The 23,684-nt window shown below is 44.1% G+C and overlaps 3 pseudogenes; all 3 read left to right on the top strand.

Moving 5' to 3' along the window:
* The first annotated feature begins 3,719 nt into the window (after positions 1-3,719).
* LOC147991556 (putative ripening-related protein 6 pseudogene) lies at positions 3,720-4,446 on the top strand (annotated as a pseudogene).
* Positions 4,447-20,186: 15,740 nt separating this feature from the next.
* On the top strand, positions 20,187-20,636 carry LOC147991555 (putative ripening-related protein 6 pseudogene; annotated as a pseudogene).
* Positions 20,637-20,705: 69 nt separating this feature from the next.
* On the top strand, positions 20,706-22,444 carry LOC147991554 (uncharacterized; annotated as a pseudogene).
* Positions 22,445-23,684: the final 1,240 nt, after the last annotated feature.

Below are 23,684 nucleotides of genomic sequence, written 5' to 3'. Positions count from 1 at the left end.
CTAAAGGAGCCAAAACAGTAGGCTGCAAATGGGTCTATAAAATTAAGTATGACTCTAAAGGGAATGTAGAAAAGTATAAAGCACGACTCGTGGTAAAAGGATTTACACAAAGAGAAGGGATAGATTACAATGAGACATTTTCTCCAGTCTCATGTAAGGACTCCTTTAGAATCGTAATGGCATTAGTTGCTCATTTTGATTTAGAGTTACATGAAATGGACGTAAAGACGACATTTCTCAACGGGGATTTAAAAGAAAATGTCTACATGAAACAACCTAAGGGTTTTATCATGGAAGGCAAGGAAAATATGGGATGCCGCCTAAAGAAATCCATTTATGGATTAAATCAAGCCTCTAGACAGTGGTATCTAAAGTTTAATCAAACGATTACAAGTTTTGGATTTAAAGAAAATATTGAGGATAACTGCATTTATGCAAAGTTTAGAAATGAGAAATATATTTTCCTAATCTTGTATGTGGATGATATTCTGCTTGCTAGCAGTGATGTTAGTCTACTACAAGAAACAAAGAAGTTTTTATCATCAAATTTTGACATAACAGATCTTGGTGAAGCATCATATGTTTTGGGCATAGAAATTCACCGAGATAGAAACAATGGAGTCTTAGGACTATCGCAGAAAGCATATTTAGAAAAGGTTCTTAAAAGGTATAATATGCATGCGAGTAAAGCCACACCTGCTCCTATAGTCAAGGGCGATAGTTTTGGGAAATTCCAATGTCCCAAGAACTAGTACGAGATCGATCAAATGAAAGCAGTACCATATGTTCCAGCTGTTGGCAGCTTACAGTATGCACAAGTGTGCACTCGCCCTGACTTAGCTTTTATCACCGAGGTACTCGGTAGATATCAAGAGAATCCAGGCATAGAGCACTGGAAGATGGTAAAGAAAGCATTGCGTTATGCGCAAGGCACGAAGGATTACATGCTAATATACATGAGAAGTGATTCCCTAGAGATAAAAGGGTATTCAGACGCAGATTTTGCGGGGGACAGAGATGATAGAAAATCCATGTCAGGATACGTATTCACCCTCGCTGGGGGAGCTATTTCATGGAAAAGCTCCAAACAGTCGATAGTTGCATCATCCATGATGTATGCAGAATTCATACCATGCTTCGAGGCCACGGGGCAGGCGATATGGATAAAGAAATTTGTACCCGACTTGAAAGTGGTAGATTGTATTCACAAACCACTAAAGATGTACTATGACAACCAGCCCGCAGTATTTCACGTTCACAACAACAAGTCGAGTAATGCTGCCAAAACAATAGAGATATGGTATTATGTTGTGAAAGATAAAATCCAGGATCAAACTATAAGTCCCGAGCATATAAGGACAAAGAATATGCTTGCGGATCCGCTAACGAAAGGCTTACCACCCAATGTGTTCAAGGAACACTTAGCCAGCATGGGTTTAAAGGAAAGCCTTATAATTCCTGAATAGGCCCAAAAGGGACATAATTTTTTTTGAACAAAACGTATGTTGTAGCTGTATGATTCTATCGGTAATTAAGTTGTGACGATGAAACATGCTCTATGTACCAATATGTGATAAAACAAATAAACTAGAAAGTATAAGGTTAAAAGTAAAGTTGAGATCAAGGAGGAGAATGTTAGGTTGATTTCTCTCCCGTTCGAGCCCAACGGGTCGAACGGGCCCTTGCATCGCGTCCTGATCGGGGGCGCCCAACCAAACCATGGTTGGTGGGCCCCTGTCAGCGCAATATAAAGAGGTGGGGTGCCGGGGCACGCATCACGAGATTGACCGTGCACCACAACACCACCAACACACCAATCCGATCTAGGGTTGCACTAGGCCGACGGGAAGCTCCGCTGCCACCACCTCGCCCAAACTCCGCCATCACCGTGCACCACAGCACAACGATGGCCTCTGACTCGAGCTCGTCAGCCAAAGGAGAAGGTAGGCTCACCGGATGATCTAACCTACTCCGATCCAAAGGATCTAACATATTCTAGTTGGTATGTGGTGCAAAATTTAGTTGTGGAAACCTATAAAATCTAACAATATGTATACATCCATATGTATGTGCTTTCTCCTAAAAAAGGCATGTGTTTATTTTTCAGTTTTTTAACTTGAGCAAAAATCCTCCTGCTAGCTATCTAGCTTGAATTTATTTTGTTTTACACAAAAAGTTAGAACCGCAATCAACTCTGACACGCACTGATTACAATAGTACTAAGTTGCATACCACAAAGCTGCGTACTACTCCCTTTGTTCACAAATACTCTCTTCACTCGTAGTTACGTGTCACATAAATGGATGTATCTACATGAATTTTTAGTTCTCGATACATTCATTTCTATTCATTTTTGCGACAAATAATTCAAGTTGAAAAGAGTGTGAGATATTTTGGGCATTTTAATATAGACTACATACATACAAACTGAAATGGGTGAAGAAACACACTGAAACATGTTTATTAGAACATCTTATATTATTTGTGAACGAAGAGAGTAGTACCCATGCTCATTCTAGGAGTAACTTTCAGATGCGTAAATCAATTAGCTAGCTTGAAATTGTTTTTGTTTTACATGGGGTGATAGAATCGCTCTCAACTCCGCCCCGGGCGACCTGCTCAGTTGCCATTCGCTCGGTATTACCGCTGTAACACTTAGAGACACCATCAAATCCAAATGCATCGTTTGTACACAAGCGTTAATTAGTTCCATATGGAGCACACCCATCGAGGGTATCGTGCTTGCCGAAAGAAAAGGAATAAACGAGTAAGCTAGTGACGGAGTTATGAGACAAGAACAAATAAAAGACAGTGATAGTTGTCTACATAAACTTGCTGAATAGTTATGCAAGTCAAATGGGCCTTTGAGATTTATTTTTTTAATTAGTATTAGGTACAACATTTAGTGGGTAAAGACCCAAAAAATCTGACAATATATAGTATACATTTCATATGTGCTTTCTCCTAAAAAAAAGTACTAGCTCCGATCCCTAATAAGTGTCATAGTTTTAAACTATCCCAAGTTCAAAACAACGACATACATTGGATCAGAGGGAGTATATATTTACTTTCTCCATCTCATAATATAAAAACGTTTTTTACAATAGTATAATGTCAAAAGTGCTCTTATATTATGGAACGAAGGGAGTAGTTTTTTTTAACATAAAAAACTATTTTCAGTTTTTCAAAATATTGAATCCCTGGAGCTTGGGAACCAAATATCCTCCTACTGGATGTCTATCTTGAAATCGTTTTGTTTTACACAAAGTTAGAATCGCAATCAACTCTGACACGCATTAATTACAGTAGTACTAAGTTGCATACTGCTAGTACTGATGCTTATTGTTGGAGTAATTTTTAGATGCGTAGATCAATTAGCTAGCTTGAAGTTGTTTCTTTTTTCACAAAAAATGAAATTGTTTTGTTTTACATGAGGTAATATAATTACTCTCCACGGGCGACCTGTTCAGTTGCCATTCGCTCGGTATTACCGCTGCAACACTTAGAGACACCGTCAAAACCAAACGCATCGTGTGTACACAAGCACAAGTGTCCCCAAAACAATCCGTTAATTAGTACCATAATATCAAGTACACCCATCGAGGGTATCGCGTTCGCCGAAAGAAAAGGAATAAGCACAAAACAAGAACAAATAAGACAGCGATGGTTGTCTATATAAACCGCTCGAATCAAACGCCATAAGCACCCCACGAGCAAGTCTAGCGCATGCAAGGCAGCCGAAGCAGGAGCTTACTTGGGCTAAGCAATGGCGCACGCTAGCCTCGCAGCCCTGGGCGTGCTCGTGGTCCTACTACTGCAGGCATCAACCGGCACCGTCGCCCGCCCGTCGTCGGCCGTGTCGGCGTCTAAGGTCTTCGGCATGCCGGCGGTGATGTCACTCAACGGGTTCGAGCGCGGCGAGGACGGCGGCCCGCCGGCGGAGTGCGACGGCAAGTACCACAGCGACGACGACATGCTGGCGGCGCTGTCCACGGAGTGGTACCAAGGCGGGATCCGGTGCTTCAGGACGATCCGCATCACGAGGGCGGACAACGGGCAGAGCGTGCTGGCCACGGTGGTGGACGAGTGCGACACCGCGCACGGCTGCAAGAACAACATCGTGGACACCTCCAGAGCCGTGTGGGCGGCGCTCGGGCTCGACACCAACGTCGGCGAGGTGTCCGTCACATGGTCAGACTCTTGAGTTAACCGCGCCGATCCGTCGGTCGCTGAATAATTGGCTGCGCGTGCACGCACGCTGTGGGCATTCGCAAATCGCAATGCCTGTTTTGTTTCCTGTTTTTACATACACGTACGTGCCTATCCTCTAGGCTGATGCTGCCATATACGTAGCGTAATAAACGATGTTTTCTTCCAAAAGATCGCACGGGAGAACTGCGATCAAATCTCCTACATACGGAGTACTCCTATAATGTATGCATGCAATGATAAATAAGATCAATTGGGTTATGGAAAAGCTGACTGGAGTGAATCGTCTTTAGTAAAATCCCTTGGTTATGTAAAGCTTCACATAGTTGCGATGTGATGTGGTTCAGTCAGTGAGAAGTTTTCAGACTCCCCATGCTGAAAAGCTATCGTGAAAGTTAAGGATATTTATGCAAAATTTATATTCCTACAAACGATTTCTACGAAAAAAGCTAGGTACTGCAAGAATAGCGTCGAGAGAAAAAGTAGTGCATAAGAATTTTGTAAAACTAATGTGCAAGAATAGGGTCGCTCATATAATCATATTTATATGTTGGGAAGGAAAATTAAAGTGGATTCTAGAGATGTGGCTAGGGACTGTGGAAAGATAGATTACATAATATACCCTCAGTTGCTTAACATTTGCAATGTTCCTGACTGCACTGTGGAGGTTGCTGCCTTCTTTCATAGAGGACCTTCCCCTCATCTTATGGATCGGATCAGTGGAACAAGGTTCAAGATTGCATTAGAAACTTAAATATGTATGATAAACTATAAACCTGATGTTATCAGTTGGTCCTTGTTGGTACCTTGGGCTTCGGGGCCACCAGTATTGAGGGAGAGGAGAGATGCTTCTTCAACTCCTGGAGGGCTGCTTCCGCTTCATGTGTCCATTATAGGGGTCCGACTTTTCTCAAGATCTTGAAGAATGGCAAGGCTCTCTCGGCAAGCTGCGAGATGAATCTTCCGAGTGCAGCCAAGCATCTGTTCAACCTCTGGATGTCCCTGACGCGCTTGTGTGCCTGAATCTGATCGATTGCTTCAATCTTGTCTGGGTTAGCTTCGATCCCACGATGAGTTATGTAGAAGCCAAGTCGTTTTCCAGATGGTACGGCAAAAACGCGCTTTTCTGGCTTGAGCTTCAGTTTCAATCTACGGAGGTTGGCAAAATTTTCCTCCAGGTCTCAATGAGAGTGGAGTGTTGCCGGGTTTTGACGACAGTGTCATCCATGTAAGCTTCTACATTGCGATGCAATTGTGATCCAAACTCGATTTGCACAGCCCTTTGAAAGGTGGAACCGACGTTCTTTAGTCCAGAAGGCATCCGTACATAACAGGACGCGTCTGATGGAGTAATGAACACGATCTTCTCTTCGTCTTCTTGTGCTATCAAGATCCTATGGTATCCGTAATAAGCATCGAGGAATAATAATAGGTCGCACCCAGCGGTGGAATCCATGATTTGGTCGATCCTCGATCCTTGGGGCAAGCCTTGTTAAGATCACTGAAGTCAATGCACCGCCTCAAGTTTTCGTTAGCCTTCAGAACGACCACGTGATTGGCTATCCACGTAGGGTGCAACACCTCTCTGATGATTCCTGCTTTCTTCAGCTTCTCAACTTCGTCAACGATGAATTGCTGACGATTTGGGGTTTGATTCCTCACTTTTTGTTTGACATGTCGGGCGCTCGGGGATATAGCTAGCTAGATGGTGCTCGATTACCTCCCTGGGAACTCCGGGATTATCTGACGGTTGCCAAGCAAATACGTCAACATTTTCTCGCGGGAAGGTAACGAGCATGCTTTCCTTTTGTTAGGGAGGGTGATGCCTATGGTGAAAGCACCAGACCCGTTCGCCCATGCCGCGACCTTCTTAGTGAGAGCGCTAGTGGCCAACTTCTGTGTCTTCTTTGTTGAAGAGTAGTTGTCCTTCCCGGAAACACACATGTCTATGCGCTTCCCGAGAGCCCAATCTTCTTCGGGAGCACTATTATTGGTATTATTTCCAGAAGCCTTGTCTTCTCCTCCGGGAACGCTCTGATTGTTGTCCTTTCCGGAAGTTTCGGATACGATGAGTGTTTAGAAACTACATGTGGTTGTGGCAACCAAATCCTTGTACGTCTTTTCCAAACACATCACCGCGTCCTTCCAGTTTCTTTTTTATGAATAAAAACTACTCGTGTTTCATAGTGATGGTGTTATGAAGACAGACAATTCTATGTCCTCATAGAGACGATTATTCGGATCTGATAAGTTCATATTATTATGTCATATTGCTTTTGTTGATTTGAATTTTTGTGTAGTTTTGGTGGTTCGGCGACATTGCACTTCTATGGGATCATCCCGGCTAAGGCACATTCACTGCTCATGGCTTCCCGTCTTTTGGGGTTGGCGAGTTCATGCAGGCGAACGAATAGCTATAGCGCTGCTCCGGTCCAATTGCAGTCTCTTCACTTTAGTCTTGACGGTAGTTTATCTTGCAACGATTGATACCATGGAGAAGATGTCTCCAAGAGATTTTATTATCATTCTTAGTTTTGACTGTTACTTTGTAATTTTTTGGATATTGGATCGAAATCAATGTATCTATTATGGTTTTGAGTAGGAATACAGTTACAAGCGTTTCTAAGAAAATTATCTATGGTATTTGTCAAAAAAAAGGCAGGAAAGCTCTACAACTTGCCTTGTCTTTTCTTTTTTGAGGACATCAAACTGCCTTTTTTTCTTTTCTTTTGAGAACACTAAACTACTTTTTCTAGAACATGAAACATGCCTTGGTTTTGCTAAGAAAACTCGTAAAGTACTGCATCGTTTATTGATGTGGTCGCCGAAGATCTAGGGGATCATCGACGAGATCTGTTCTGGTGCCCACTCTGCCTGGCGGCAAAGAGAGTGGTCCCTGTGAGGTGATCCATCCTAAGGTTTTTTGCCACCTCAGGGGATCCCTGGTTTGCCTCATATATGGCGGGCCCATGGGATACATTCACTCATTACCCTTCTCAGACGCTTTTGGGAGAGCAGCAACTCAGAAGTAGATCGCTAGGGTGACTCGGCAGTAGGATCCTCTCCCCCTCTCTCTTTCTGCACGTGTGTGTGTGCGCGCGCGTGCGCACGCACACATGCGTGTGTGTTCTTCTTCTCCTGGGACTGGCCCCCGCCCATTCCTTCTTCCCTCATCATAGCCTTACATGCACGTCGCTAGTAAGGGTTCCTATACTAGTGGATGTTCTACCTTGACTATTGCCAATGATCATGTTGACAGATTTTGAACTCTATGCAGCATCCTTTTTCCAGCCATGGTGGTTCGCACATTGAGGATCCCAGTGACCCGTCTCATGACAACCCAACAAGGATGCTTTGCCTTGTCCTTGTTGTGCCCCTTTCGGGCCTTCTTCTTCTTGAAGTTGGTAGTATTGGGAGACCTTGTTCTTTCTCTTGAATTTGTGGGTATTTTTATGTGCCACATTGATAAAAATGCCCCTCACTCCTTTAGCTCATGTGTCATTTCCCATTGCCTTATCCTCAACGTCCAATGATCAAATTAGACTACAAATAGACATCTCTTATCTTCGGTGTTTCAAAGTAGTGGAAAATTGCTACCTCTTGAGATTGCGTTGATTTTTCCCTTGAAGAGGAAAGGGTGATGCAGCAAAGTAGCGTAAGTATTTCCTCAGTTTTGAGAACCAAGGTATCAATCTAGTAAGAGACAACACGCAAGCCACCGAATACCTGCACAAACAAACACCAACCTTGCACCCAACGCGACAAAGGGGTGGTTAATCCCTTCACGGTTATTTGCAACGTGAGATCTGATAGAGATGGATAAACGGTAAAGTAATATTTTTGGTATTTTTGGTTTATCGAACGGAAAGTAAAAGGTTACGAAAGAAAGTAAACAAAAAACTAGAATTGTAGATCGGAAACTTATATGATGGAAAATAGGGCCATAGGTTTCACTAGAGGCTTCTCTCAAGATAGAAGATATTACGGTGGGTGAACAAGTTACTGCCGAGCAATTGATGGAAAAGTGCAAAGTTATGACGATATCTAAGGCAATGATCATGAATATAGGCATCACGTTCGTGTCAAGTAGACCGAAACGATTCTGCATCTACTACTATTACTTCACACATCGCCCGCTATCCAGCATGCATCTAGAGTATTAAGTTCATAAAGAACGGAGTAATGCCTTAAGTAAGATGACATGATGTAGAGGAATTAACTCAAGCAATATGATGAAAAACTCATCTTGTTATCCTCAATGGCAAACAATACAATATGTGCCTTTCTGCCCCTACTGTCACTGGGAAAGGACACCACAAGATTAAACCCAAAGCTAAGCACTTCTCCCATTGCAAGAAAAACCAATCTAGTTGGCCAAACCAAATCGATAGTTCTAAAAGACTTGCAAAGATATCAAATCATGCATAAAAGAATTCAAAGGAGATTCAAATAATATTCATAGATAAGCTGATCATAAATCCACAATTCATCGGATCTCGGCAAACACACCACAAAAGAGTATTACATCGAATCTCCAAGAACATCGAGGAGAACTTTGTATTGAGAATCAAAGAGAGAGAGAGAGAAGAATACATCTAGCTACTAGCTATGGACCCGTAGGTCTGAGGTAAACTACTCATGCTTCATCGGAGAGGCAATGGTGTTGATGTAGAAGCCCTCCGTGATCGAATCCCCCTCCACAGGATGCCGGAAAAGGCCCCAAGATGGGATCTCCCGGGTACAGAAGGTTGCGACCGTGGAAAAGTGGTTTCGTGGCTCCCCTAGAAGTTTTTGGGATATTTGAGAATATATAGGAGGAAGATCCAGGTCAGGGAGTCACCGAGGGGCCCACAAGGTCGGGGGACGCACCCTACCCCCTGGGCGCGCCCTCCATCCTTGTGGCCGCCTCGTGGCTGTTCTGACTTGCACTCCAAGTCTCCTGGGTGTCTTTTGGTCCAAGAAAAAATCATCGTGAAAGTTTTATTCCGTTTGGACTCTGTTTGGTATTCCTTTTCTGCGAAACTCTAAAACAAGTAAAACCAGAAACTGGCACTAGGCTCTAGGTTAATAGGTTAGTCCTAAAAATCATATAAAATAGCATATTAATGGATATAAAACATCCAAAACAGATAATATAATAGCATGGAACAATCAAAAAATTATAGATATGTTGGAGACGTATCAAGCATCCCCAAGCTTAATTCCTGCTCGTCCTCGAGTAGGTAAATGATAAAAACGGAATTTTTGATGTGGAATGCTACCTAACATATTTATCCATGTAATTCTCTTTATTGTGGCATGAATGTTCAAATCCGTAAGATTCAAAACAAAAGTTTAATATTGACATAAAAATAATAATACTTCAAGCATACTAACAAAATACTTATGTCTTGTCAAAACAACATGGCCAAAGAAAGCTTATCCCTACAAAATCATATAGTCTGGCTATGCTCCATCTTTATCACACAAAATATTCAAATCATGCACAACCCCGATGACAAGCCAAGCAATTGTTTCATACTTTTGATGTTCTCAAACCTTTTCAACTTTCACGCAATACATGAGCATGAGCCATGGACATAACACTATAGGTGGAATAGACGGTGGTTGTGGAGAAGACAAAAAAGAAGGAGATAGTCTCACATCAACTAGGCGTATCAATGGGATATGGTGATGCCCATCAATAGATATCAATGTGAGTGAGTAGGGATTGCCATGCAACGGATGCACTAGAGGTATAAGTTTATGAAAGCTCAAAAAGAAAACTAAGTGGGTGTGCATCCAACTTGCTTGCTCATGAAGACCTAGAGCATTTGAGGAAGCCCATCATTGAAATATACAAGCCAAGTTCTATAATAAAAAATTCGCACTAGTATATGAAGATGATAACATAGGAGACTCTCTATCATGAAGATCATGGTGCTACTTTGAAGCACAAGTGTGGCAAAAAGGATAGTAACATTGTCCCTCCTCTCTTTTTCTCTCATTTTTTTCTTTCTTCCTTTTTTGGGCCTTCTATTTTTTTGGCATTTCCCCTTTTTTTCCTCACATGGGACAATGCTCTAATAATGAAAATCATCACACTTCTATTTACTTACAACTCAAGAATTACAACTTGATACTAGAACAAAATATGACTCCATGTGAATGCCTCCGACGGTGTACCGGGATGTGCAATGAATCAAGAGTGACATGTATAAAAAATTATGAATGGTGGCTTTGCCACAAATACGATATCAAGTACATGATCATGCAAAGCAATATGACAATGATGATGTATGTCATAATAAACGAAACAGTGGAAAGTTGCATGGCAATATATCTCGGAATGGCTATGGAAATGCCATAATAGGTAGGTATGGTGGCTGTTTTGAGGAAGGATATGTGGTGGGTTTATGGTACTGGCGAAAGTTGCGTGGTACTAGAGAGGCTAGCAATGACGGAAAGGTGAGAGTGTGTATAATCCATGGACCCAACATTAGTCATAAAGAACTCACATACTTATTACAAAAATCTATTAGTCATCGAAACAAAGTACTACGCACATGCTCCTAGGGGGATAGATTGGTAGGAAAAGACCATCGTTCGTCCCCGACAGCCACTCATAAGGAAGACAATCAAAAAACATCTCATGCTCCAACTTCGTTACATAACGGTTCACCATACGTGCATGCTACGGGACTCACAAACCTTAACACAAATATTTCTCAAATTCACAACTACTTACTAGCATGACTCTAATATCACCATCTTCATATCTCAAAACAATCATAAGGAATCAAACTTCTCATAGTATTCAATGCACTTTATATGAAAGTTTTTATTATATCCCTCTTGGATGCCTATCATATTAGGAATAAAATCATAACCAAAGAAAATTAACATGCTATTCTAAAGACTCTCAAAATAATATAAGTGAAGTATGGGAGTTCATCAATTTCTATAAAAATAAAACAACCGCCGTGCTCTAAAAAGATATAAGTGAAGCACTAGAGCAAAATTGCCTAGCTCAAAAGTTATAAGTGAGACACATAGAGTATTCTAATAAATCACGATTCATGTGTGTCTCTCCCAAAAGGTGTGTATAGCAAGGATGATTGTGGCAAACTAAAAAGCAAAGACTCAAATCATACAAGACGCTCCAAGCAAAACACATATCATGTGGTGAATAAAAATATAGCCTCAAGTAAAATTACCGATAGATGAAGACGAAAGAGGGGATGCCTTCCCGGGGCATCCCCAAGCTTAGGCTTTTTGACATCCTTGAATATTACCTTGGGGTGACTTGGGCATCCCCAAACTTAGGCTCTTTCTACTCCTTATTCCATAGTCCATAAAATCCTTATCCAAAACTTGAAAACTTCACAACACAAAACTCCAACAGAAAATCTCATAAGCTCCATTAGTATAAGAAAATAAATCACCACTTTGATACTGTTGTGAACTCATTCTTTATTTATATTGGTGTAATATCTACTGTATTCCAACTTTTCCATGGTTCATACCCCCCGATACTAGCCATAGATTCATCAAAATAAGCAAACAACACGCGAAAAACAGAATCTGTCAAAAACAGAACAATCTGTAGCAATCTGGATATTTTGAATACTTCTTTAACTCCAAAAATCCTAAGAAATTAGGAAGTCCTAGGAAATTAGTTTATTAATCCTTTGCAAAAGAATCAGTATTTTATCGCGCTTTTGTTAAAATGAAAACTAATCTTCTGGGTGCAAAAGTTTCTGTTCTTCAGCAGGATCAAATCAACTATCACCGTAAGCTATCCAGAGGTCTTACTTGGCACAAACACTAATTAAAACACAAAACCACATCTAACCAGAGGCTAGATGAATTAATTATTACAAAACAAAACCTAAAAAGCAAAAACAAAAATGGATTGCCTCCCAACAAGCGCTATTGTTTTAATGCCCTTAGCTAGGCATTGATAATTTTAATGATGCTCACACGAAAGACAAGAGTTGAATCACAAAGAGAGTATCATAAAACATGTGACAAACATATCTAATTCTAACATACTTTCTATGCATAGGAATTATATAAGCAAACAAATTATTAAGGCAAACAAAAACTACCATATGCAAGGAAGAAGAAAGAAACAATAGCAATCTCAACATGAAGTGATGTAAAATTTAGTAACATGAAAATTTCTACAATCATATTTTCTTCTCTCATAATAATTACATGTAGGACCATAAGCAAATTCAACAAAATAGCTATCACATAACATATCCTCAACACGATCCACATGCATGCGAAGTTGACACCCTTCCAAAATAGTGGGATTAACATTAACTAAAGTCATGACCTCTCAAACCCACTTTTATCAAAAAAATCATAAGATTGAACATTCTCCAAATATGTGGGATCTAAAGTGACACTCTTCCAAACCCACTTTCAGTATTATTGCAAACATTATTATCAATCTCATATTCATCATGGGGCTCAATTTTTTTCAAGATTATAAGAAGAATCACCCCAATCATGATCATTGTAACAAGTAGTGGACATAGCAAAACTAGCATCCCCAAGCTTAGGGTTTTGCATATCATTCACACAATTGACATTAATATAATTTATAATAATATCATTGCAATCATGTTTTCATTCATGGAGCTATCGTGAATCACTTCATAAATTTCTTCTTTCAATAGTTCATCATATTTTCAGATTCACGAATTTCAAGCAAAACCTCATAAAGATAATCTAGTGCACTCAACTCACTAGCAATTGGTTCATCATAATTGGATCTTTTAAAAAGATTAGCAAGTGGATGAGGATCCATATCAATAGAATTTTAGAAAGATAAGATGCAAGCAAATGGAAGGCACATGGCAACACAGACATAAGATCGAACGAGAAGAAGGGCGAAGAAAAAGCAAATCTTTTCGAAAATCATTTTAGAAGTGGGGGAGAGGAAAACGAGAGGCGAATCGCGAATAATGTAATGCAAGAGATGAGAATTTATGATGGGTGCTTGGTATGTCTTGGCTTGGCGTAGATCTCCCTAGCAACGGCGCCAAAAATCCTTCTTGCTACCTCTTGAGCTTGCGTTGTTTTTTCTTTTGAAGAGGAAAGGGTGATGCGGCAAAGTAGCATAAGTATTTCCCTCGGTTTTGAGAACCAAGGTATCAATCCAGTAGGAGACAACGCGCAAGCCACCGAATACCCGCACAAACAAACACCAATCTTGCACCCAACGCGATAAAGGGGTTGTCAATCCCTTCACAGTTATTTGCAACGTGAGATCTGGTAGAGATGGATAAACGGTAAAGTAATATTTTTTTGGTTTATGGAACGGAAAGTAAAAGACTGCAAAAGAAAGTAATAGGAAACTAGAATTGTAGATCGGAAACTTATATGATGGAAAATAGACCCGGGGGCCATATGTTTCACTAGAGGCTTCTCTTAAGATAGAAGATATTACGGTGGGTGAACAAATTACTGCTGAGCAATTGATAGAAAAGTGCAAAGTTATGACGATATCTAAGGCAATGATCATGAATATAGGCATCATGTCCGTGTCAAGTAGACCGAAATGATTGTGCATCTACTACTATTACTCCACACATCGACGGCTATCCAGCATGCATCTAGAGTATTAAGTTCATAAAGAACGGAGTAACGCCTTAAGCAAGATGACATGATGTAGAGGAATTAACTCAAGCAATATCATGAAAACCCCATCTTGTTATCCTCGATGGCAACAATACAATACATGCCTTGCTGTCCCTATTGTCACTGGGAAAGGACACTGCAAGATTGAACAAAAGGCTAAGCACTTCTCCCATTGCAAGAAAAACCAATCTAGTTGGCCAAACCAAATCGATAGTTCGATGAGACTTGCAAAGATATCAAATCATGCATAAAAGAATTCAGACGAGATTCAAATAATATTCATAGATAAGCTGATCATAAATCCACAATTCATCGGATCTCGGCAAACACACCGCAAAAGAGTATTACATCGAATAGATCTCCAAGAACATCGAGGAGAACTTTGTATTGAGAATCAAAGAGAGAGAAGAATCCATCTAGCTACTAGCTATGGACCCGTAGGTCTGAGGTAAACTACTCACGCTTCATCGGAGAGGCAATGGTGTTGATGTAGAAGCCCTCAGTGATCGAATCCCCCTCCGCAGGATGCCGAAAAAGGCCCCAAGATGGGATCTCACGGATACAGAAGGTTGCGGTGGTGGAGAAGTGGTTTCGTGGCTCCCCTGGAAGTTTTCAGGATATTTGAGAATATATAGGAAGAAGAGCTGGGTCAGGGGGTCACCGAGGGGCCCACAAGGTCGGTGGGCGTGCCCTCCACCCTTGTGGCCGCCTCGTGGCTCTTCTGACTTGCACTCCAAGTCTCCTAGGTGTCTTCTAGTCCAAGAAAAATCACCGCGAAAGTTTTATTTCGTTTGGTATTCCTTTTCTACGTAACTCTAAAATAAGGAAAAAAAACAGAAACTGGCACTGGGCTCTAGGTTAATTGGTTAGTCACAAAAATCATATAAAATAGCATATTAATGCATATAAAACATCCAAAACAGATAATATAATAGCATGGAACAATCAAAAATTATAAATACGTTGGAGACGTATAAAAAATCTACTCCATGGAAGAGAAAGCTTACTAGCAGTGCTCCCAGCAACAAACTTGTCGAGTAATATATACTTAAGGAGCTCAAGTTCCTTTATCATTGTAACACCCCAATAATTAAGCTACAGTAAACCCTGACAAATGATGCCAAGTCACCTTTTTTTATTAAGCTTAATCGACTCTTATCGAAAACCAGTTCGAATTCAAATTTGGATGCAACTTGAAAATTTAAATGTTTCAAAAGGTAAAATAAAAATGTAGGTTGGGCTACAAATATTCACTAGCAAATTTTCATATAAGAATTAGAATTTTTCGAAATATACAAGTGCCACTAAACATTTTAAAACGGACTCATAAGCTTTTATTGAAATAATCTAATTTAAATAAATCTGTAAACATTCCAAAAATATTTGACACTTGTTGGAATAGCCCAAAATATTGCCTAGAATTTATGTGATAGTTTGCACAATGAACTGAAATCATCTAGTACCTAAACTAAATAGAAAACAATAGTAACTAAGAAAACAGAAAAGAAAAAGGGGAACCTACTAATAAAAAGAAAAGAAACCTAATCTACGGGGCCCCTTGGCCCATTTAGAAAAACAGCACCAGCCCACCCGCAGCTCCTTCTACCTACCGCTACAGGAGGCAGGGGAGGCCGTGGCAGCCATCCCACGGCCATGGGTGCGCCCGGCCAGGTGCCGGCCATCCCGCGGCCCTCCCTAGCTGTTAAGTCCGACGCCCGCGACCCCCTGGCAAACCCTAACGCCCATCACCCTCGTCTCCTTCTCCGCCTCTCGATTTCGTTCACACCCAAGACCACGGTTGCTGCTGCCTTCTCGATCCCGTGGCCACCGGCCTCACCTCATCGCGCCAAGACGTCCAGGAGCTCCTCCATCGTCTTCTCCTTCGCCCTCGCCTAAGGGCTCGAGCTAGGAGGGCTGGTACGCTCGACATCGAGCATATCTTCGTCGGTACATCGCCGGTGTCCGACGTCGTTTGTCGCGGCTCCGGTCCACCTCCAGCCTCCCCGACCACATCTTCGAGCTCGCGGTGAGCTCCTCCTCCGATCCCCCCCCCATTCCCGGATTCAAACCGTGCCCCCGCGCGTCGTTGCTCGCCGAGGCCGAAGCTTCACGTTCACATCACCTGTGTGTACTATGTAGTTGCAGCCTCGCGCGCCTCTGCGGTGCTCTCGTACGCCTATGGCCTCCCCGTGCATGCCCCCGTCCACGCACCGCACGCGCGCCACACATCTGCCTGCGCCCTGCCTCCTCGAAGCTGCGCCCCACGCACCACTTCAGCCGCACCCCTGCTCGTCTGTGTTGCTGCCTCTCCGTAGTCGCTCGTGCCCGCGCGCGCCTAGGCTCGCTCACGCCTGCCTACTGCCGCGTCCGCTGCTGCTCTGCTTTGCGGCTCCGCTGCTACTTGCCGCTGTTGACTGCGTTGCTCCTGCTGCCATTAGCTGCTACTGCATCTTGCTGCTCTGCCTGTGTTGTTGCTGCTACAGGAACCTTCAGTTACTGTAGCGCTAGCTAGCTAGCTTTTCAATTTCTACAATAACTAACCCTCTAGACAGCTCCTAAACAGCGCCTAAGCGACTGTTAACAGGAGCAAAATTATTATGTGAAGGTAGTATACTTGACATACTTCATTTTATCCCACTGAAACCAAATCTATTTGATGCATGTATTGAATACTATGAAAATCACAAAAAGCTATCTTTTGTTAGCAGAATACAGTTTTAATCTCTTCTGTGTGGGGGCTGTATGTGTGTGGCCGGCTATGCAACAGCCGTGTGTGGCCGGCCCTTGTTTAACTAGTATGTCTTAGGATTAAAGTTAGTGGTAAGTTAGTCTAATAGTAGATGACATGTAGATTCAAGGTTAGTTTAAAGAAAAATATTTTTTTTAAAAAAGGTCTAAGTCAATGACATGTGGCCCCTACATTGTTCATATGTTGACTAGTCAAAATATTTGACTAGGTCAACCCAACCCCTCTGGCCCACTATCATATACTACAGCTAGAATACACAACGTGACAAAAGTATTTTTGCTGTTTTATTTCGAATTAAAAGAATTCTGTAAATTCAAAATATGTTTAAAGCTTTGTAAATTCATATAAAATAATCCGTAACTCGGATGAAAATACTGGGTTATGTGGTGCACCCCTGCAGGGAAGTTGATCTATTCGAATAGCCACGTCTCTCGGTAAAAGGATGACCCGGAGTTGTACCTTGACCTTATGACAACTAGAACCGGATACTTAATAAAACACACTCTTCCAAGTGCCAGATACAATCGGTGATCTCTCTCTCACAGGGCGACGAGGGGAGGATCATCGGTTAGGATTATGCTATACGATGCTACTTGGAGGTCTTCAGTCTACTCTCTTCTACATGCTGCAAGACGGAGGCTGCCAGAAGCGTAGTCTTCGAAAGGACTAGCTATCCCCCCTTATCCCGGCTTTCTGCAGTTCAGTCCACATATAATAGCCTTATTCCAGTTGATACCAATGCATACATATGTAGTGTAGCTCCTTGCTTGCGAGTACTTTGGATGAGTACTCACGGTTGCTTTCTCCTTCTCTTCCCTCTATCCTTTCTACCTGGTTGTCGTAACCAGATGCTGGAGCCCAGGAGTCAGACGCCACCGTCGACGACGACTCCTACTACACCGGAGGTGCCTACTACTACGTGCTGCCCGCTGACGACGACCAGGAGTAGTTATGAGGATCCCAGGCAGGAGGCATGCGCCTCTTTCGATCTGTATCCCAGTTTGTGCTAGCCTTCTTAAGGCAAACTTGTTTAACTTATGTCTGTACTCAGATATTGTTGCTTCCGCTGACTCGTCTATGATTGAGCTCTTGTATTCGAGCCCTCGAGGCCCCTGGCTTTTAATATGATGCTTGTATGACTTATTTTATTTGTAGAGTTGTGTTGTGATATCTTCCCGTGAGTCCCTGATCTTGATCGTACACGTTTGCGTGTATGATTAGTGTACGGTCAAATCGGGAGCGTCACAATCATCCACTGCAACTCATTAGCTTGTTGTACCACAGAACGGTTTTCAATCATTCTATATTCATTGAACTGATCTATGCCATATCGTACACCAGCAACATCGGTGGTGCCGAATTTGGATTCAAGTACATCCCATATTTCTTTACCAACCTTTCACCCAACAAATTTATGACGACACCCGCAGATTACATTGGCCTCCAAGAATGCTTTCCCTGTTCAAGAGTAAGTGGGCCCCTAGGAGGCCTAGCCAAAACCTAGTCACATTCATAGCAGTGAGCGACAAGATGTTTTTGGTCTGCTGCCTTTTGAAGTGAGAACCCTTTACGATCTCAGCTTCAGAGCAGTAGAAAGTCGATCAATGGAAATTGTCTAAACATATACTCCCTCCGTTTCTAAATATATGGTGTATAGTTTTTGGTATGAAAATTAAAGAACACACGTGGAGTGAAAATTTCACAAGTTTTGGGCGAGATTACACCTGACTAATTGACATGAGAAAATAGAGGAGTTTGCCTAATATAAGTAAATGTAATCAAATCCCTAAAAAAAATATTCAAACGAGTGGTGCAATGCAAGACACCTTACATTTCGAACTTTTTCTAAAAAATCTATACACCTTATATCAAAGAACGAAGGGAGTATGTTTTTAGATTGTAAGGAAACTAGGCAATTTTTGGTTAAGCTTAAACCTAATTAGCATCGTTAGAAGGTTACTGATATGGCAAATCGCACATGGCATACTAGGTACATCTATCACATACGCATATGGACAAATGCACATGTCAATAGAGAAAGGTTTAGAACATATGAGTTCATCGAAAACTCTCATGCAACAACATCATCGTCCATGGTGGTGTAGATGAGGTGGTCATCCACTGTAGAGAAATAGTGGAAGCAGGTGGTCACCGAGGATGTATTTGATCAAGAGCGAGCATCATGCCGAGAGGCTCCCCAAAAACATTATCGCCCTTCACGCGGTGCAACTTCTCAAGGGGTGCGGTTTCGTTGGCCTGCTCTCCCAAACAGTTGTGCATGTAGTTGCGAGGATGAGGTCGTCGGGGAAGTAGAGCGCAAGGAACTTGGATGGTGTATGTTCTGTATACTGTTGTGTATTAAGTGTAGACTCTTTCTCTCTCTCTCCCCCCTCCGCTTAGAGAAGACTCATGAGAGAGTGAGGAGATGCAACTACACTGGTGTAATAGATCTGTGGAAGCAAAAAAAAACGTGTCAACAACGAGCTCGAGTCTTGACACTTGCACCTAGAGTTGTCAGAATTGTCTTAGTAGTGCAGTGCCCAGCAAAAATTTAGTTCTTCTAACAAGTCGCATAACATTTGCCCGAACTCGAACTTGATCCCTGAAAAGTGAATCGAAGCGGCGCATGTCATGAGGTGGGTGAGTGAGCTCGCATTGTTCCTCTCTTTCCTCATGTTACAAGAAGTAGTAGAACACCTCATCTTTTATATTGGTGATACTCTTTTTTTTAACTAGTAGCATGGTTCTAAACTTGCCGCATAAGTCAAATGGGCCTTTGAGATTTATTTATTTTTAATTGGTATTAGGTACAAGATTTAGTGGGTAGAGACCCATAAAATCTGACAATATATAGTATACACCCATAGGCATGTGTTTTCTCCTTTAAAAAGTACTACCTTTGATTCATAATAACTGCTGCAGTTTTGAACTAACCCCGGTTTAAAACATCGACACATTTTGGATGGGAGGGAGTATATTTGTAGTATTTTTCTTTTTTTAACTTAAAAGTCTATTTTCAAATTTTCCGTAATTTTGACCCCTGGGAACCAAAAATCCTCCTACTCAATATCTATCTTGAAATCGTTTTATTTTACACAAAGTTAGAATCGCAATCAACTCTGACACGCATTGAGTAAAATTGTACTCCAGTACTGATGCTCGTTCTAGGAGTAACTTTCAGATGCGTAATCAATTAGCTAGCTTGAAATTGTTTTGTTTTACATGTGGTAATAGAATCATTCTCAACTCCGCCACGAGCAACCTGCTAAGGTGCCATTCGCTCGGTGTTACCGCTGTAACACTCGGAGACACCATCAAATCCAAACGCATCGTTTGTACGCAAGCACAAGTGTCCCCAAAACAATCCGTTAATTAGTCCCATAATATCAAGCACACCCATCTGAGGGTATCGTGTTTGCCGAAAGAAATGGAATGACCGAATAAGCAGTGACGCAGTTCTGAAACAAGAACAAAATAAGAGACAGCGATAGTTGTCTATATAAACCGCTCGAATCAAACGCCATAAGCACCCCACGAGCAAGTCTAGCGCATGCAAGGCAGCCGAAGCAGGACAGGAGCTTACTTAGGCTTAGAAATGGAGCACGCTAGCCTCGCAGCCCTGGGCGTGCTCGTGGTCCTACTACTGCAGGCGTCAACCGGCACCGTGGCCCGCTCGTCGTCGGCCGTGGCGGCGTCTAAGGTCTTTGGCATGCCGGCGGTGATGTCGGTCAACGGGTTCGAGCGCGGCGAGGACGGCGGCCCGCCGGCGGAGTGCGACGGCAAGTACCACAGCGACGACGACATGCTGGCGGCGCTGTCCACGGAGTGGTACGAGGGCGGGATCCGGTGCTTCAGGACGATCCGCATCACGAGGGCGGACAACGGGCAGAGCGTGCTGGCCACGGTGGTGGACGAGTGCGACACCGCGCACGGCTGCAAGAACAACGTCGTGAACACCTCCAGAGGCGTGTGGAACGCGCTCGGGCTCGGCACCATCGTCGGCGAAGTGGCCGTCACATGGTCAGACTCCTAAGTTAACCGCGCCGATCCATCGTCGCTGAATAATTGGCTGCGCGTGCGCGCGCAACGCCGCTGCGGGCATTTGCAAATCGCAATGTCTGTTTTGTTTCCTGTTTTTACATACACGTACGTGCGTATCCTCTCGGCCGATGCTGCCATATACGTAGGCCTATTAAACGATGTTTTCTTCCTCAAGATCGCACGGGAGAACTGTGATCATATCTCCTACATGCTACTCCTACAATGTATGCATGCAATGATAAATAAGATCAATTGGGTTATGGAAAAGCTGGGTGGAGTGAATCGTTTTTAATATAAATCCCTTGGTTATATAAAGCTTCACACAGTTGTGATGTGATGTGGTTCAGTTAATGAGAAGTTTTCAGACTCCGTATGCTGGAAAGCATCATCAAGCGGAGCGTTCGACCAAGGACATGAGAGGCTCTCGCGCTCGCGCTCCCGGCGGGTGAGCGCTCGCGGCGGCGCCGCCCGATCTACCGCCTCCGGCCTCCTCTGCTTGAGCTGAGATCGGATCCGGGATCCCCTCCACCTTCTCTTTCTCCCCTGCGAAGCTTCACTCCATCCGACGCCATGCCTCCACGACCGTGCTCCAAGCCTGCGTCCGCGGCGTCGGCCATGGCGGGAGCTCCATCCGCCGAGCGCTCCCCGAGGCCCTCGACGGCCGGCCGCCGCCCTGCGTCCCGGCTGGCACGCTGCTGCCCGCAGGCTTCAGGCCAAGCGTCGTCCCGCCGTTACCGAGCAAGCGGCCTGCATCTGCATCAACGATGTCGGCTGCTCCGTCAGGGTCAGCCACCTCCGCTGCAGTGCTGGCCGCGGCTGCCCTGGCCTCCCGCAAGGCTGCCCCGGCCGCTGGTGGCCATTTGTCCCGCTTCTGGTTGTGGCTGCATCTCCGACAGTGCATAGCTCGGCCCCCCCAAGCCGGGTCCTCACCGCTGCTGCCGCTTGGGTGTCTCCCGTCCCCGTCCCCGGCCTCTGCTGACGCTGCTTCTGTCAGCGACGCACCGTCAACCTCGACTGCTGCTGTGGGCGCGCCATCCCCTACTCCTGTAGGTGCTGCTACGTCCTACTTGACTCCTGTGGAAGCCCCGTCCCCCCGGCTGCTGCTGCTGAAGCGCCGCCCACAACCACAACTCCTGCTGCTGAAGCGCTGTCCACGGCTCCTGTGGAAACGGCGCCGTCCTCGGCTCTTGTCCATACTACGACGGGTCTTGACTCAGAGCTACCTGTTTCGTGGAGCTCCCTTACTGACGGCGAAGAAGACGACGACGATGATGATGAGCTGGCCCAACGGACGCCACCGCCGGCTACCAAATCCTCGGTTTCGGCTGCTCGGCAGGACGTGGCATGTGAAGCGGATACATTCGGAGGTTGGCAGAAGGTGCTCCCGCGGCGCGATGTGCAATGCCAGGCGTCACAAGCCCCTACTTTGGCTCCCCGTCCCGTCCCTGCTTGGCTTCATGATAGATGTTGTAGATGTCTCTTTCCTGGACACCGTGCAGCGGATTGTCGAGATCCTTTTAGATGTTATCGATGCCTTGAGAACGGTCATCAAGCGCATGAGTGCCGCAATGCCTGGCGTCCCCTCAGCTCCTTGGGAAGAGCTACTGTGTCGCCATTGCCCCGCCTCCCCGTCGAGCACCAACAAGCTCCATCTCCATACAAGGTCCAGAAAGAAGCCCCGCCCCTCTCGAAGACATTTTGTCATGATTCTTTGGCATCGATCGTTTCTGCTCCTGCTGGCTCAATGGCACCGATGAATACCTCGATGCGGCCCACTTTGGAGAGGCAGGCCGAGCTGCTGCGCTCTGAGCTCCTTGGTATGGCTTCCTTTCAGCTTGAGAAAATGGTCCAGCCTCTGTGTGATGTCATTGACTATGAAAGGTTGGATGTTGCGGATGGAGAGCTTCATGGAGCGAGCTGAGGCTGCACTGGGCGGGCTCTCCCTGACGCCGCATGTGTTGCAGACTACTCATGTGTTGCACCCTTTGGTTATGCCCGATGGCAGCTTCGACGCTGAGAAGGGAGACGAGCTTCATGGTCGTTTCTCCCCTCGGGCTAGGGCCAGCTCACCGCCATTAGCCTCTGAGCGACTTGACAATGATGTGGTTGTGACTCCGGTGTTACAGATCATGCCCGAGCTTCGGGAGTTGTGTGGGGGCCCTGTTTTGCCTTTTTGTGTCGAGCAACTGCAGGTAGACCCTCCCGAGATCTCAAGTGTGGCTTTGCCACCAACATCACCCCTGGAGTCGAGACAAATAGTTGATGCTGAGGAGAGTAGTGATTTGGACGGTGCGATCTCTCGCTCGCTCAAGTCCATTGGGCGTCAGGCGTTAGTCATCGAGCGCGGAGTTCCAGATGTTGCTGCCCTTCCCTCATCTGCGACCATCGAGCAGGTGATGCCCGTGAGTGACATGGCCATTGAGCCAAGTGTGTTGGCACCTACTCCAACTCCAAATTCAAATGCTCTCTTCGCGAAGGAACTTTGTGACTTGCTCTCTAGCGTGGAGGTTGCTAGACCTAGTTTGGGCAGGTCGATTGCTTGCCTCCTGACAGGAACGCCAATAAGGGGCAAACAAAAGAAGATGGGCAAAGGCAAGAGTGACGTCATAGGCAAAGCGTCTCTGGTTGCTTGATGGATGATCTTCGGTCGCTCGGCTTGTCCTCTTGGATTGGGAGGTGCATGATGTCTTGTGTTGTGGTGTTCTTGTTGGGATTCACTTGGCATAGTAGTAGTGTCAGGGTTTGTGGATGATGTGCATTCGGAGAGTTTGGCAAGGGCTGACTGTGTGGTTGGGGGATTTCTTGCCATGTGAGTAGTTAGTCCGTGCTCTATTTGTGTAGGTTTTCACCCGGTTTTCCTTAAATTAATTGGGCAATTCTCTTCTTCTTAATTAATCGATGAGACAAAACTTTTGCCTCCGTTTTGAAAAAAATATGCTGGAAAGCTATCATGAAAGTTGAGGATATATATATGCAAAATTTCTATTCCTACTAACGACTCCTACGAAAAAGCTAGGTACTGCTAGAGAGAGCTAATAACAGCTAGAATAGG

This window comes from Triticum urartu, chromosome 1A (genome assembly GCF_056163025.1).
Source record: "Triticum urartu cultivar PI428250 chromosome 1A, HENAU_Tu73, whole genome shotgun sequence".
Classification (NCBI taxonomy): Eukaryota; Viridiplantae; Streptophyta; class Magnoliopsida; order Poales; family Poaceae; genus Triticum; species Triticum urartu.
Note: the sequence above shows the minus strand (reverse complement) of the source record. Positions and strands in the feature narration are given on the sequence as shown.